Below are 16,897 nucleotides of genomic sequence, written 5' to 3' on the forward strand. Positions count from 1 at the left end.
ATCTGGAGAAGTGTTTTCCAAGAAGATTGAGTAGTATAGGTGTGTGCAAGAAACAGAAAGGAGAATAATGTGCCTGAAGTGTAGGAAATTGGAGGAGAGAGGCAGGAGATAAAGGAAAAGACTTGAGGAAAGTGAGGAATTGGGATTAGACCATGTAGAAAACCAGGAGGCAGTGTAAGATCTTTTATTTCTACTCTCAATACAATGCAAAGGATTTTCAATAGAAGGGAACTATTTGGCTTTCTATTTAAAAATCATCATTCTAACTGCCATGTTGAAAAGAAAGTCTATGGAGGCAAGAGAAGGTGGGAGATCAGTCAGCAGGCTAGAAGTCATTAGAGTTTGGATGTATACATGTACTTCAGATTGTAATTATGCATACATATACACTACATTCACAAAACATAATTTTTATTATATAAATTTTGAAAAATACAAAAGAGTATGGACAATAGAATAATGAACTCCCATGAGCCCATCACTCAGCTTCAATCATTAACAATGTACGGTTTTATTTCTGCCTCTTCAATTCCACACCCCTAGCCTCCATGGGATGATTTTAAAGCAAAGTACACTGTATCATTCATCCATAAATACTTTAAAATATACCTCTAAATTTTAACATATCATTATCACATCTAATTAATATTTATCAATGCCAGCAAATATTGTCAGCACTCAAAGTTTTCTCATAATCTCATGAGTGTTTCTTTTTTTATACTGGTTTGTTTAAATCCAGATCCAAATAATTAAATTCTGAATGTATTTTTAAGTGCAGTGGTCTAAGAGGCCAATCAGGTGGCAAAACCATACCTGAAGCCCTTAATCAGAGAAAATTTAGTATGAATAACTCCTAGCTAGACACTGAAAAACCAGAAGGAAAAAAAATGATTTCTATGGTATCACAGAAATGATACATGATGAGGCAGCTGCCACATATAGAGCTGAGGCCACAAAAGGAAACAGGTTGAAATTATTAAAATTTAGCATGCTGGGGGAAGAGCCTTGTATTAGTCTGTCTGGGCTATGGGCTACCATAACAAAATGCCACAGACTGCATGGCTTAAACACCAGGAATTTGTTTTCTTATAGTTCTAGAAGCTAAAAGTCTGAGATCAGGGTGCCTACCTAATTGGTTCTGGTGAGAGTTTCCCCTTGTCTTGAAGATGTCTGCCTTCTATAGTATGTTCACATTGCCTTTCCATGGAATGTGTTCATGGAAAAAAGAGAGGGACTGATCTCCCTGGTATCTCTTCTTACGAGGACTCTAATTCTATCAGATCATGGACCCCCTCCCCTTTATCATCTCATTTATCCTTCATTGTTTCTTTAGAGTCTCCAGCTCCCAGTACAGTCACACTGGGCGTTAGGGATTCAACATATGACTTTTGAGGAGACACATAGTCCATAACAAGCCCCATGGAGCTGGAATCCAGACATCTGAGAAAGTGCTGCTCCACAACGGTTGCTTGTGTCTTTGAGCATGAAAGAGGGGTCCCTCTGTACTAAGATCCAGAATTTGAAGGAGAATCTACCACTCAATTTCTGCTAGTGTCTCAGGAGGAGTAGGATGAATATAGTGCTGCATGTGTTAGAAAAACTGCAAACTGAAAGTAACTACAGTTACTACAATGACCTGCCACTGCTGGAGTGAAGTATTACTGACAGAAACAGGAAAGGAGCAAGAACATTCTTCAGAATAGAGGGAACAAGTCCCTTCTTTTTCCTTTAGCTTTCCTGTCTCCCTCTAGTTCTTACTATTAGCAGATACTAACAGGGAACAAGTTGGCAAATCAGAAATGTGATTTTCAGAGTTTTAGACCAACACCAGAAAGCAGAATATGGAAAATTCTTTTTGGAGTTGAGATATTTATTAAATATTATACTTCTTTAGAGTTTAAGTCAGTTTGAATTCAAGTTTCCTTGTGGTTAAGTTTCCTAATGTAACCATATAGCTACTTTGTCAGGGACAGTCCACTTTACACTTGTTGTTAGACTTCACATGCAGTTTGTGTTTCTGTTCACCATGAAACATGCCCAAGTTTGAATAAAAGCTATAAGATCATGCAACCAAACTGACACATGTGACTTTAGGCAATAATTTAATTTACTTAAACACTACTAGCCCAAAAGCAATTACTTAGAAAGAGTCCAAAAATAAAGTGTACTTTCTTTTGTTACATGTCTGCATCCAAGTGAATGATGTAATATTTAAGTTGTAGATTTTGTTTTGTAGTATTAGAAAAATTACAAATTTTACTCAAGTTTCACTTTAAGTAACAAAAATCTTCTAGGTTGCTCTAAGCTACTTCCCCTTCTCCCTTCCTTTTGTATTGTCCTTGAAGTCCATACAGTAAGATTTACCTTAAAAAAAATCACAGACCATGATTTATAAATATGGTTGATGAAAATATCTTCAGAATTATAAAAGGGAGGGACAATTTTCCTTCATGGAAAACTGGATGAAGGGGAGGTATCACCAAAAATTTATTTCAAAAACTTGCCACAGACCTTCTGGAGTGTGAGGAAGAGAGGAAATAGTATCCACCTTAAACTAGATGCCAAATGCCTAAAGCTTGCTGAAGCTGCCTACATGCACCAACAGAAGAGAGAGAGGGCTGTATTGGGAAGGAGTTGCACTTTTCCCTACAACAGGTGAGGATGTTGGTTGTGGTTTACTTAAAAAGGGGCTTCTAGGGAGTAACATCAGAAATAAAGATAAAAACAAGATAAAAACATAGGTTGTTCCTGACTTCCTCCCCATCACAAGAACAACTAACAACTATTCAAGAACAAGAAACAACTGAGAACATTCTAGAACACAGGGATGAGTCCGATGCAACCCCCAGCACTTCAGAGATCAAGACAGAGTGCATTAGAAGGGTAAGAGATATGGCTTCTTATTGACTGAATTGCCCCTCCCTCAGGCAAGCACAGTACCACAGAGAGAGGTCTCCCCTGAGCCTCCAGTTTCTAATGGGAAAAGAGAACCTAGGGAGACAACCAGCCCCCTAACCCAGCATTGTGAATGGCTTTGTGGGAATCCCTACTCTGATCTGGCACTGCAGGGATTGCAGGGGAATCTGTGGGACTCAAGCACTGGGAATATGACTGTGACAAAGCAGAGGGGAGTGGCTTGTAACAACCAGCACCCAGATTTTGGCGTATTGAGTTCATACCTGCAGTGCCCAAGTAGTAATCTCAACCAGCAGCTTTGCTCATCTGCAGAACCACATTGGGGTGCACTCCAACCAGGGAACTCAGCAGGGTGCAGATCTGCCTGATTTAGATCCTCAAAGAATTTTGTGAACCCTAGAGCCCAGTTTGCCTATGTCTTATCAAAGAGCTGAATCACAGCCCCACCCACTGTGGATAGTGTCTTCCAGTCTCATCTGACCAGAGGACTGGAGATAACTCCTAGAAAATGTTCCACTGGCACTCAAGCTGAGAGGTGGGCAAGCAGAGCTGAAGACCCCCAGAGCAAAGTCATTACACTTCCTGATTTCTAGCTATGCTATAAAGGTAGAGTAATCAAAACAGTATGGTACTGGCATGAAAACAGACAAATAGACAAATGGAACAGAATCAAGGGTCCAGAAATAAACCCATGCGTATACAGTCAACTCATATTTGACAAGGGAGCCAAAAATATTCAATGGCGAAAACACAGTCTCTTCAATAAATGGAGTTGGGATAATGGATATTCACATGTAAAAGAATGAAATAGACTCATAACTTATATCACTCACAAAATTGAACTCAAAATATATTAAAGACTTAAATGTAAGACCTGAAATCATGAAACTCCTAGAAGAAAAACGTGGAAATAAACTCCTTGACATGGGCCTTAATAGTGATTTTTTGGGGGGTATGACACCTAAAGCACAAGCAACTAAATCAAAAACAAACAAGTGGGACTACAAACTAAAGTTTCTGAACAGAAAATAAACCATCAACAAATGAAAAACACAATATACGGAGTGGGAAAAAATATTTCCAACCATATATCTGAAAAGGGGTTAATTACTCAAAATATATTTATGTATACTTTATATTTATACTATTTATTTATATATACCTATTAAATATTTTATATTATTAAATATATATATATACATATTTTATATGTATATATACTTTAGTGTTCCTTCATCTCAATAACAAAGAAACCAGTAACCCAATTAAAAAAAAACTTGGGCAAAGGACCTGAATAGACATTTCTCCAAAGAAGAATACCCAAAAGCTTAACAGGTATCTGGAAAGATGCTCAATCACTAATCATTAGGGAAATGCAAACTAAAACCACGATGAGATATCATTCACAACCATTAGAATGGACATCATTAAAAAGACAAGAGATAGCAAATGCTAGTGTGGATGCGGAAAGAAAGAACCCTTGTACACTGTTGGTAGAATTGTAAATTGGTACAGCCACTATGGAAAACAGCATGGAGTAGCCTCAAAAAATTAAATATAGAACTACTTACTATATGATCCAGCAATTTTACTTCTGGGAATATATTCAAAGTAAATGAAAACACTAACTCAAAATGATACATGCACTCCCATATTCATAGCAGCATTATTTATAATAGCCAATACATAGAAACCATCTAAGTGTCCACCTATGGATTATTGGATAAAAAATTGTGACATATAAAATTCAGCCATACAAAAGAAATAAGGCAATCCTACCATCTGTGACAACATGAATAAACCCTGTAGGCATTATGCTAAGTGAAATAGGTCAGAGAAAGACAAATAATGTGGTATGATCTAACCTATATGTGGAAACTAAAGAAAAAAAAATGAGCTCATAGAACAGAAGACATATTAGTTGTTGCCAGCAGTGAGGGATAGGGGATGGAAAAAATGGGTAAAGTGGTCAAAAGGTACAAACTTCCAATTATAAAATAAGTAAGTCTTGGGGATGTAATGCACAGCATGAAAAGTATAACTAATAATCCTGTATTGCATATTTGAAAGTTGCTAGGAAAGTAGATCTTAAAAGTTCTTATTACAAGAAAAACAGAATGTAGTTATGCATTGTGATGGATGAACTAGACTTATTGTGATGATTATTTTTGCAATATATACAAATATCAAATCATGTTGTACACCTGAAACTAATGTAATGTTATATGACAATTATACCTCATTTTTAAAAACTGAAGGAAAAATAAAGTCTTTCTCAAAAATTGAGAGAATGTGTTGCCACTAGACCTGCCTTGCAAGAAATGTTAAAAGAAATTCTTAAAACAGAAGGAGAATAATATAGGTCAGAAAATCCAATCTACATAAAGAAAGGAAGAGCATGCATGAAGGAAAAAGTGAAGGTAAAATAAAACCTCTTCTTTTTCTTAATTGATATAACATAATAGTTTGTTCACCAAAATAACAGCAGTAACACATTCAATTACATATATGTGTGTGTGTGTGTAATGCTCATATATGCTTATATATAAGTGAAATAAATGCCAGAAATGATACAAGGGACAGAAGGTAGAAACCAGGATTATTTGGTTGTTATAAGGTATTCATACTACCTGTGAAGGCATTTAGGGATTTAGTATTATTGGAGACTTGGATTAGCTATAAATGTATATTGAAATTTCTAGGGCGAGGAAGGCAGGAAGATGGCGGAAGAGTAAGATGCGGAGATCACCTTCCTCCCCACAGATACATCAGAAATACATCTACATGTGGAACAACTCCTACAGAACACCTACTGAATGCTGACAGAAGACCTCAGACCCCCCCAAAAGGCAAGAAACTCCCCACATACCTGGGTAGGGCAAAAGAAAAAAGAATAAACAGAGACAAAAGGATAGGGATGGGACCTGCACCAGTGGGAGGGAGCCATGAAGGAGGAAAGGTTTCCACACACTAGAAGCCCCTTCGCGGGCGGAGACTGCGGGTGGCGGAGGGGGAAAGCCTTGGAGTGGCGGAGGAGAGCACAGCAACAGGGGTGTGGAGGGCAAAGCGGAGAGATTCCCGCACAGAGGATCGGTGCCCGCAGGCACACACCAGCCCGAGAGGCTTGTCTGCTCGGCCGCCGGGTGGGCGGGCCTGGGAACTGAGGCTCGGGCTTCGGTCGGAGCGCAGGGAGAGGACTGGGGTTGGCGGCGTGAACACAGCCTGAAGGGTCTAGTGCGCCACAGCTGGCCTGGAGAGAGTCCGGGGGAAAAAGTCTGGAGCTGCCGAAGAGGCAAGAGACTTTTCTTCCCTTTTGTTTCCTGGTGCGCGAGGAGAGGGCATTAAAAGCGCTGCTTAAAGGAGCTCCAGAGACGGGCGCGAGCCGCGGCTAAAGGCGCGGACCCCGGAGACGGGCGTGGGACGCTGGGGCTGCTGCTGCCGCCGCCACAAGGACTGTGTGCGAGCGCAGGTCACTGTCCACCCCCGCTTCCGGGGAGCCTGTGCAGCCCGCCACTGCCGGGGTCCCGGGTCCCAGGGATGGCTTCCCCGGGAAAGCGCACGGAGCGCCACGGGCTGCTGCAACGTCACGCCGGCCTCTGCCGCCGCAGGCCCGCCCCACACTGCGCGCCCCTCCCTCCCCTCGGCCTGAGTGAGCCAGAGCCCCCGAATCAGCGGCTCCTTTAAACCCGTCCTGTCAGAGCGAAGAACGGACGCCCTCCAGCGACCTACGCGCAGAGGCGGGGCCCGGTCCAAGGCTGAGACCCGGGAGCTGTGAGAGCAGAGAAGAGACAGGGAAATCTATCTGTGCAGCCTCAGAGGCAGCGGATTAAAGCTCCACGGTCCGCTTGATGTGCCCTGCGTCTGTGGAGGGCATGAATGGCAGGCGAATCATCCCAAATTGAGGAGGTGGACTTTGAGGACAAGATATAAGATATTTTCCCTTTTCCTCTTTTTACAACGAATTATCCCAAATTAAGGAGGTGGGCTTTGAGAGCAAGATTTTCTATTTTTTCCCCCTGTTCTCTTTTTGTGAATGTGTATGTGTATGCTTCTGTGTGAGATTTTCTCTGTATAGCTTTGCTTCCACCATAGGTCCCAGGGTTCTATCGGTCTGTTTTTTTTTTCAATAAATACTTTTTTATTTTTAATAACGCTACTATATTTTATACTTTATTCTATTTTACTTTATCTTCTATCTTTCTATTTTTCCTACCTTCCCTTCCTCCCTCCCTCCCTCTGCCCCTTTCTCTCTTTCTTTCTTTCTTTCCTCCCTCCCTCCCTTCTTCCTTTCACTTTATTTTTCTTTCCTTCCTCCCTCCCTCCCTCCTGTCTGTCTTTCTTTCCTTCCTCCCTCCCTCTTTCCCTTCTTCCTTTCACTCTTTCTTTTTCTTTCCTCCCTCCCTCCCTCCCGTCTTTCTCTCTTTCTTGCTTTCCTTCCTCCCTCCCTCCCTTCTTCCTTTCACTCTTTTTCTTTCCTTCCTCCTTCCCTCCCTCCCTCCTGTCTTTCTTTCTTTCCTCCCTCCCTTCTTCCTTACACTCTTTCTTTTTCTTTCCTTCCTCCCTCCCTCCCTCCTTTCTTTCTTTCCATCCTTCCTCCCTCCCTCCCTCCTTTTTTTCTTTCTTCCTTCCTTCCTTCTGTCCTTTCTTTCCTTCTCTCTTTCTTTCTTCTACTAATTCTTTCTTTCAACTTTTTCTTCCTTTTATTCTGAGCCGGGTAGATGAAAGACTCTTGGTGCTGCAGCCAGGAGTCAGTGCTGTGCCTCTCAAGTGGGAGAGCCAACTTCAGGACACGGATCCACAAGGGACCTCCCAGCTCCACATAATATCAAGCGGTGAAAATCTCCCAGAGACCTCCATCTCAACACCAGCACCCAGCTTCAGTCAACGACCAGCAAGCTACAGTACAGGTCACCGTAGGCCAAGCAACTAGCAAGACAGGAACACAACCCCACCCATTAGCAGAGAGGCTGCCTAAAAATATAATAAGGCCACAGGACCCCAAAACACACCACCAGACGTGGACCTGTCCACAAGAAAGACAAGATCGAGCCTCAACCACCAGAACACAGGCACTAGTCCCCTCCACCTGGAAGCCTACACAACCTACTGAAACAACCTTAGACACTGGGGACAGACACCAAAAACAATGGGAACTACGAATCTGCAGCCTGCAAAAAGGGGACCCCAAACACAGTAAGATAAGCAAAAGGAGAAGACAGAAAAACACACAGCAGGTGAAGGAGCAAGATAAAAACCCACCAGACCTAACAAATGAAGAGGTAATAGGCAGTCTACCTGAAAAAGAATTCAGAATAATGATGGTAAAGATGATCCAAGATTCTATTTCCAAGATCCAAAATCTTGGAAATAGAATAGACAAAATGCAAGAAACAGTTAACAAGGACCTACAAGAAGTAAAGATGAATCAAGCATTGATTAAAAACACAATAAATGAAATAAAAAATACTCTAGATGGGATCAATAACAGAATAACTGAGACAGAAGGACGGATAAGTGAGGTGGAAGATAAAATAGTGGAAATAATTGAAGCAGAGCAAAATAAAGAAAAAAGAATGAAAAGAAGAGTGGACAGTTTCAGAGACCTCTGGGACAACATTAAACGAACCAACATTCGTATTATAGGGGTTCCAGAAGAAGAAGAGAAAAAGAAAGGGACTGAGAAAATATTTGAAGAGATTATAGTTGAAAACTTCCCTAATATAGGAAAGGAAATAGTTAATCAAGTCCAGGAGGCACAGAGAGTCCCATACAGAATAAATCCAAGGAGAAATACGCCAAGACACATATTAATCAAACTGTCAAAAATAAAAAACAAAGAAATCATATTAAAAGCAGCAAGGCAAAAACAACAAATAACACACAAGGGAATCCCCATCAGGTTAACAGCTGATCTCTCAGCAGAAACTCTACAAGCCAGAACGGAGTGGCAGAACATAATTAAAGTGATGAAGGAGAAAAACCTGCAACCAAGATTACTCTACCCAGCAAGGATCTCATTCAGATTTGATGGAGAAATTAAAACCTTTACAGATAAGCAAAAGCTGAGAGAGTTCAGCACCACCAAACCAGCTTTACAACAAATGCTAAAGGAACTTCTCTAGGCAAGAAACACAACAGAAGGAAAATAGCTACAATAACGAACCCAAAACAATTAAGAAAATGGGAATAGGAACATACATATCAATAATTACCTTAAATGTAAATGGACTAAATGCTCCCACCAAAAGACACAGACTGGCTGAATGGATACAAAAACAAGACCCACATATATGCTGTCTACAAGAGACCCACTTCAGACCTAGAGACACATACAGATTGAAAGTAAGGGGATGGAAAAAGATATTCCATGCAAATGGAAATCAAAAGAAAGCTGGAGTAACAATTCTCATATCAGACAAAATAGACTTTAAAATAAAGACTATTAGAAGAGACAAAGAAGGACACTACATAATGAAGAAGGGATCGATCCAAGAAGGAGATATAACAATTGTAAATATTTATGCACCAAACATAGGAGCACCTCAATACATAAGGCAAATACTAACAGCCATAAAAGGGGAAATCGACAGTAACACACTCATAGTAGGGGACTTTAACACCCCACTTTCACCAATGGACAGATCATCCAAAATGAAAATAAATAAGAAAACACAAGCTTTAAATGATACATTAAACAAGATGGACTTAATTGATATTTATAGGACATTCCATCCAAAAACAACAAAATACACATTTTTCTGAAGTGCTTATAGAACATTCTCCAGGATAGATCATATCTTGGGTCACAAATCAAGCTTTGGTAAATTTAAGAAAATTGAAATTGTATCAAGTATCTTTTCTGACCACAATGCTATAAGACTAGACATCAATTACAGGAAAAGATCTGTAAAAAATACAAACACATGGAGGCTAAACAATACACTACTCAATAATGAAGTGATCACTGAAGAAATCAAAGAGGAAATAAAAAAATACCTAGAAACAAATGACAATGGAGATACGACGACCCAAAACCTATGGGACACAGCAAAAGCAGTTCTACGGGGGAAGTTTATAGCAATACAATCCCAAATTAAGAAACAGGAAACATCTCGAGTAAACAACCTGACCCTGCACCTAAAGCAATTAGAGAAAGAAGAACAAAAAAAACCCAAAAGTTAGCAGAAGGAAAGAAATCATAAACATCAGATCAGAAATAAATGAAAAAGAAATGAAGGAAATGATAGCAAAGATCAATAAAACTAAACACTGGTTCTTTGAGAAGATAAACAAAACTGATAAACCATTAGACAGACTCATCAAGAAAAAAAGGGAGAAGACACAAATCAATAGAATTAGAAATGAAAAAGGAGAAGTAACAACTGACACTGCAGAAATACAAAAGATCATGAGAGATTACTACAAGAAACTCTATGCCAATAAAATGGACAACCTGGAAGAAATGGACAAATTCTTAGAAAATCACAACCTTCTGAGACTGAATCAGGAAGAAATAGAAAATATGAATAGACCAATCACAAGCACTGAAATTGAAACTGTGATTAAAAATCTTCCAACAAACAAAAGCCCAGGACCAGAAGGCTTCACAGGAGAATTCTATCGAACATTTAGAGAAGAGCTAACACCTATCCTTCTTAAACTCTTCCAAAATATAGCAGGGGGAGGAACACTCCCAAACTCATTCTATGAGGCCACCATCACCTTGATACCAAAACCAGGCAAGGATGTCACAAAGAAAGAAAACTACAGACCAATATCACTGATGAACATAGATGCAAAAATCCTCAACAAAACACTAGCAAACAGAATCCAACAGCACATTAAAAGGATCATACACCATGATCAAGTGGGGTTTATTCCAGGAATGCAAGGATTCTTCAATATACAAAAATCAATCAAAGTGATACACCATATTACCAAATTGAAGGAGAAAAACCATATGATCATCTCAATAGATGCAGAGAAAGCTTTCGATAAAATTTAACACCCATTTATGATAAAAACCCTGCAGAAAGTAGGCACAGAGGGAACTTTCCTCAACATAATAAAGGCCATATATGACAAACCCACAGCCAGCATCGTCCTCAAAGGTGAAAAAATGAAACCATTTCCACTAAGATCAGGAACAAGACAAGGCTGCCCACTCTTAGCACTCTTATTCAACCTAGTTTTGGAAGTTTGAGCCACAGCAATCAGAGAAGAAAAGGAAATAAAAGGAATCCAAATTGGAAAAGCAGAAGTAAAGCTGTCACTGTTTGCAGATGACATGATACTATACAAAGAGAATCCTAAAGATGCTACCAGAAAACTACTAGAGCTAATCAATGAATTTGGTAAAGTAGCAGGATACAAAATTAATGCACAGAAATCTCTGGCATTCCTGTACACTAATGATGAAAAATCTGAATGTGAAATCAAGAAAACACTCCCATTTACCATTGCAACAAAAAGAATAAAATATCTAGGAATAAACCTACCTAAGGAGACAAAAGACCTGTATGCAGAAAATTATAAGACACTGATGAAGGAAATTAAAGATGATACAAATAGTTGGAGAGATATACCAGGCTCCTGGATTGGAAGAATCAATATTGTGAAAATGGCTCTACTACCCAAAGCAATCTACAGATTCAATGTAATCCCTATCAAACTACCACTGGCATTTTTCACAGAACTAGAACAAAAAATTTCAAAATTTGTTTGGAAAAACAAAAGACCCCGAATAGCCAAAGCAATCTTGAGAACGAAAAATGGAGCTGGAGGAATCAGGCTCCCTGACTTCAAACTATACTACAAAGCTACAGTAATCAAGACAGTATGGTACTGGCACAAAAACAGAAAGATAGATCAATGGAACAGGATAGAAAGCCCAGAGATAAACCCACTCACATATGGTCAACTTATCTTTGATAAAGGAGGCAGGAATGTACAGTGGAGAAAGGACAGCCTCTTCAATAATTTGTGCTGGGAAAACTGGACAGGGACATGTAAAAGTATGAGATTAGATCATTCCCTGATACCATACACAAAAATAAGCTCCAAATGGATTAAAGACCTAAATGTAAGGTCAGAAACTATCAAACTCTTAGAGGAAAACATAAGCAGAACACTCTATGACATAAATCACAGCAAGATCCTTTTGGACCCACCTCCTAGAGAAATGGAAATAAAAACAAAGATAAACAAATGGGACGTAATGAAACTTAAAAGCTTTTGCACAGCAAAGGAAACCATAAACAAGACCAAAAGACAACCCTCAGAATGGGAGAAAATATTTGCAAATGAAGCAACTGACAAAGGATTAATCTCCAAAATTTATAAACAGCTCATGCAGCTCAATAGCAAAAAAACAAACAACCCAATCCAAAAATGGGCAGAAGACTTAAATAGGCATTTCTCCACAGAAGATATACAGACTGCCAACAAACACATGAAATAATGCTCAACATCATTAATCATTAGAGAAATGCAAATCAAAACTACAATGAGATATCATCTCACACCAGTCAGAATGGCCATCATCAAGAAATCTAGAAACAATAAATGCTGGAGAGGGTGTGGAGAAAAGGGAACACTCTTGCACTGCTGGTGGGAATGTGAATTAGTACAGCCACTATGGAGAACAGTATGGAGGTTCCTTAAAAAACTACAAATAGAACTACCATATGACCCAGCAATCCCACTACTAGGCATATACCCTGAGAAAACCATAATTCAAAAAGAGACATGTACCAAAATGTTCATAGCAGCTCTATTCACAATAGCCCAGAGATGGAAACAACCTAAGTGTCCATCATCGGATGAATGGATAAAGAAGATGTGTCACATATATACAATGGAATATTACTCAGCCATAAAAAGAAACGAAACTGAGCTATTTGTAATGAGGTGGATAGACCTAGAGTCTGTCATACAGAGTGAAGTAAGTCAGACAGAGAAAGACAAATATCGTATGCTAACACATATATATGGAATTAAAAAAAAAAAAGTCATGAAGAACCTAGGGTTAAAACAGGAATAAAGACACAGACCTACTTGCGAATGGACTTGAGGATATGGGGAGGGGGAAGGGTAAGCTGTGACAAAGCGAAAGAGAGGCATGGACATATATACCCTACCAAACGTAAGGTAGATAGATAGTGGGAAGCAGCCGCATAGCACAGGGAGATCGGCTCGGTGCTTTGTGACCGCCTGGAGGGGTGGGAATGGGAGGGTGGGAGGGAGGCAGACGCAAGAGGGAAGGGATGTGGGAACAGACGTATATGTATGACTGATTCACTTTGTTATAAAACAGAAACTAATAAAAAATTAAATTAAATTAAATTAAATTAAAAAAATTCTAGTGCAAACGTTTAAAAAAGTAAAAAAAAAAAAGTGTAACTAATATGCCAAGAAAGGGGAGAAAATAAAATAATATAAAATGCCTAATTTAAACCATAAAAAAACAGAAAAAGAGTGGAAGACAAAAAAAGAAACAAAGATCACAGGCAATAATAATGGATATAATCAATATCAATCCAACTAAATCAGTATTCACTTTGAATGTCAATAGTCTAAATTAGGTCTAAATTAAAAACAGATTCTTAGAGTGTGTCAAAAAACATGACCCAAATATAAGTTGAAATACACTTTATATATAAAGACATGTGTGTGTGTGTATATATATATATATATATATACATACACACATATATATGTGTATATATATATATATATATATGTATAAAGACAATGTAAGTGGATGGAGAAAAATATTCTATGCTAACAATAATCAAAACAAAGAAGAATGTTAATTATGTTAATTTCAGATAGACCAGACTTTAAAGTAAGAAAAATTTTCTGGATAAAAAAGGGCATTACATAATGACAAAGGGACCAGTTCTCCAAGAAGACATTTCTTGACGTGTGTGCACTTAACAACAGATTATCAAACTACTTGAGTCAAAAACTGATAGAAATGCAAGGAGTAATATATTAATCTACTATATATGAGGCTGAAATCAATAAGGACATAGTTGAACTCAACAACACTTTCAGCCAACTGGACATAATTGACTTCTATAAACCTCTTTATCCAACAAAAGCAAAATTAACATTTTTGTCAGACTCACATGAAGCTTTCACCACAATAAGTCACATTCATGAAACACATCGTAACAAATCTGAAAGAATATAAATCATGGGATTTCAACTAGAGCAAGATAGAATTAAATTAAACATCAATAACAGAAAGACACCTGGAAAATCTCGAAATATGTAAAGATTAAACACCACACCTTGTGTGTAACATATGGAACAAAAAAGAAATCTCAAAAGAAATTTTAAAATATTTTGAAAAAAATAAAAATAAAAAAATACAACTAATTAAAACTTGTGGGATGCAGTGAAAGCAATGCTTAGAGTGAAATGTATAGCATTGAATGCATATATTAGAAAAGAAGATCCATATTAATAATTTAAGTTTCCACCTTAGGAAACTAGCAAAAAAAAAAAAAAACCCATATTAAATCCAAAGTAAGCAAAGAGAATATCTGTTATGTGACAGTGGATGCACAACATCACTGGAGGAGGATAGTGAAGCTGATGAGGGAGGTGATCTAGCAGGCAGTGCAGTACACCAAAGCCATGCAGAACAATAAGCTGGACCTCCAGGAATATAAAATTCCTGTCACTGAAAATCTAGGTGCTACTTTAGACCAGTTTGATGCTATTGATTTTTCTGGCAATGTAATCAGGAAACTAGGTGGTTTTTCTTTAGTCAGAAGACTGAAAAAATTATTAGTGAACAACAATAGAATATGCCATATAGGTGATGGACTTGGTCAGGCTCTGCACTGTCTGACAGAACTTATTCTCACCAGCAATAATCTTGTGGGACTGGATGATCTGGACTCTTTGACATCTCTCAAATAACTGACTTATCTAAATACTCTAAGAAATCTTCTAACAAAGAAGTAGTATAACAGACTGTATGTAATTTATAAAGTTCCACAAGTCAGAGTATTGGATTTCCAGAAGTTGGAACTTAAAGAGTGCCAGGAAGCAGAGAAAACGTTCAAGGGCAGACAAGGGACACAACTTGCAAAGGATATTTCCATGAGAAGCAAAACTTTCAATCCAGGTTATGGTTTGCCAAGTGACAAAAAGAAAGGCGGGCCACCTGCAGGGGATGTAGAAGCAGTCAAGAATGCTAATGCATCAACCCTCGCTGAAGTGGAGTGCCTGAAGTGTTTTCTATTTTCTCTCTGATACCTGGCAGAGAATGCAGATCAATCAGGCCTCACTGATGATTGATGGTGAAGAGGAAATGGAAGAAGACATAGTCACAAATGGCCTCTGAGTATCTACAGGATATATAATATGTCCACCTGGGACAAGTCCTGCTTTTAGAATATGGAATAATAGCCTTGCTTATGTCAAAAAAGTCGAGTTCAAAAACATTGTTGAAATGTCTAAAACTGCTGCTGGTAACTTTGTAATATAAATTTTGAAATCTGAATGCCAGTTTTCTACAAATAGTAAAAATAAGGGACATTCACTGTCCTCCCAAAAATAATATAAAAAGAGTAAGCAGAAGAAAATATATAATACAGTAGAAATCATCCAACTGGTAAGAGTAAATCAGCAGAAAAAAAAAAAATAAGTGAAACCAAAAGCTGGCTTGCTCTTTGCAAAAATCAATAGAAACAATAAACATCTAGCTAAGCTAATTTAAAAAAAAAAAAGAAAGAGGATGAAAAATGTTAGTATCAGAAATGAAAAAAGGAATATCACTACAGATCCCATGGAATTTAAAAAGCTAATAAAGGAATACTATGAAAAACTCTATGCCTATAATTTGATAACAGATAAAATAGACCAATTCTTTAGAAGATATGATATGAAAAAATTAACACAAAAAGAAATAGATGATCTGAATTAACAAATTAACAAATTAACAAATTGAATTAATTATTTTCCAAAACAGAAAGCACAAAGTCCAAATGGGTTCACTGGTGAATTCAACTAAACATGTAAGGAGGAAATGGTACCAATTCTCTATAGTCTCTTTCAAAATATAGAAGCAGAGGGAAAACTTTTTAATTCATTCTATGAGGTCAGCATTACCCTAGTACCAAAAACAGTTACAAGAAAAGCAAACTACAGACCAATATATCTCATGAACATAGGTGCAAAAATATGAAACAAAATATTAGCAATTCAAATCCAAAAATGTATAAAATAGTTGTACACCACAATCAAATGGGATTTATTACAGGACTGCAAGGCTGATTCAATATTTGAAAATCAATTTATGTAATCCATCACATCAACAGGGTGAAAAAGAAAAATCACATGATCATATCAATAGATGACAAAAAAGTATTTGACAAGATACAATACCCAATCATGACACAAACTTTTAGTAAACTAGGAATAGAGAGGAACTTTCTCAACATGTTGAATGCTATCTACAAAAGGCCTACAACTAACATTATACTCAAAGGTGGGACATTCAAAGCTTTTCCACTAAGATCAGGTACAAGACAAGAACATATCCTCTCATCACTCCTATTCAACATTGTGCTACAAGTCCTTGTTAATGCAATAAAGCTGGAAAAGAAAATAAAAGGTAAACAGATTGTGAAGGGGAACCTAAAGCTGTTTTTGTTCTCAGATGATATGACAGTCTATAAAGAAAATCTGAAAGAATCAACAAAAAGTTCCTGAAACTAAAAAGAAATTATAGCAGGTTGCAGGATGTAAGGTTAATATAGAAAAATCAGTTGCTTTCCTGTGTACCAGCAATGAAAGGGTGGAATTTGAAAGTAAACACAAAATACCATTTATATTATCACGTTATAATAATATAAATTACTATGTTATATTATTATTATATTATACCCCAAATGAAATACTTAAGTATAACAAAATATTATAAGATCTAGATGAATAAAACTATAAAAATGTGATGAATAAA

General features: G+C 37.8%; 1 pseudogene; it reads left to right on the top strand.

Moving 5' to 3' along the window:
* Positions 1-15,277, top strand: part of LOC132488072 (U2 small nuclear ribonucleoprotein A'-like) — a 31,357-nt pseudogene extending 16,080 nt beyond the window's left edge.
* Positions 15,278-16,897: the final 1,620 nt, after the last annotated feature.

Source organism: Mesoplodon densirostris, chromosome 4, assembly GCF_025265405.1.
Source record: "Mesoplodon densirostris isolate mMesDen1 chromosome 4, mMesDen1 primary haplotype, whole genome shotgun sequence".
In the NCBI taxonomy this organism is placed as follows: Eukaryota; Metazoa; Chordata; class Mammalia; order Artiodactyla; family Ziphiidae; genus Mesoplodon; species Mesoplodon densirostris.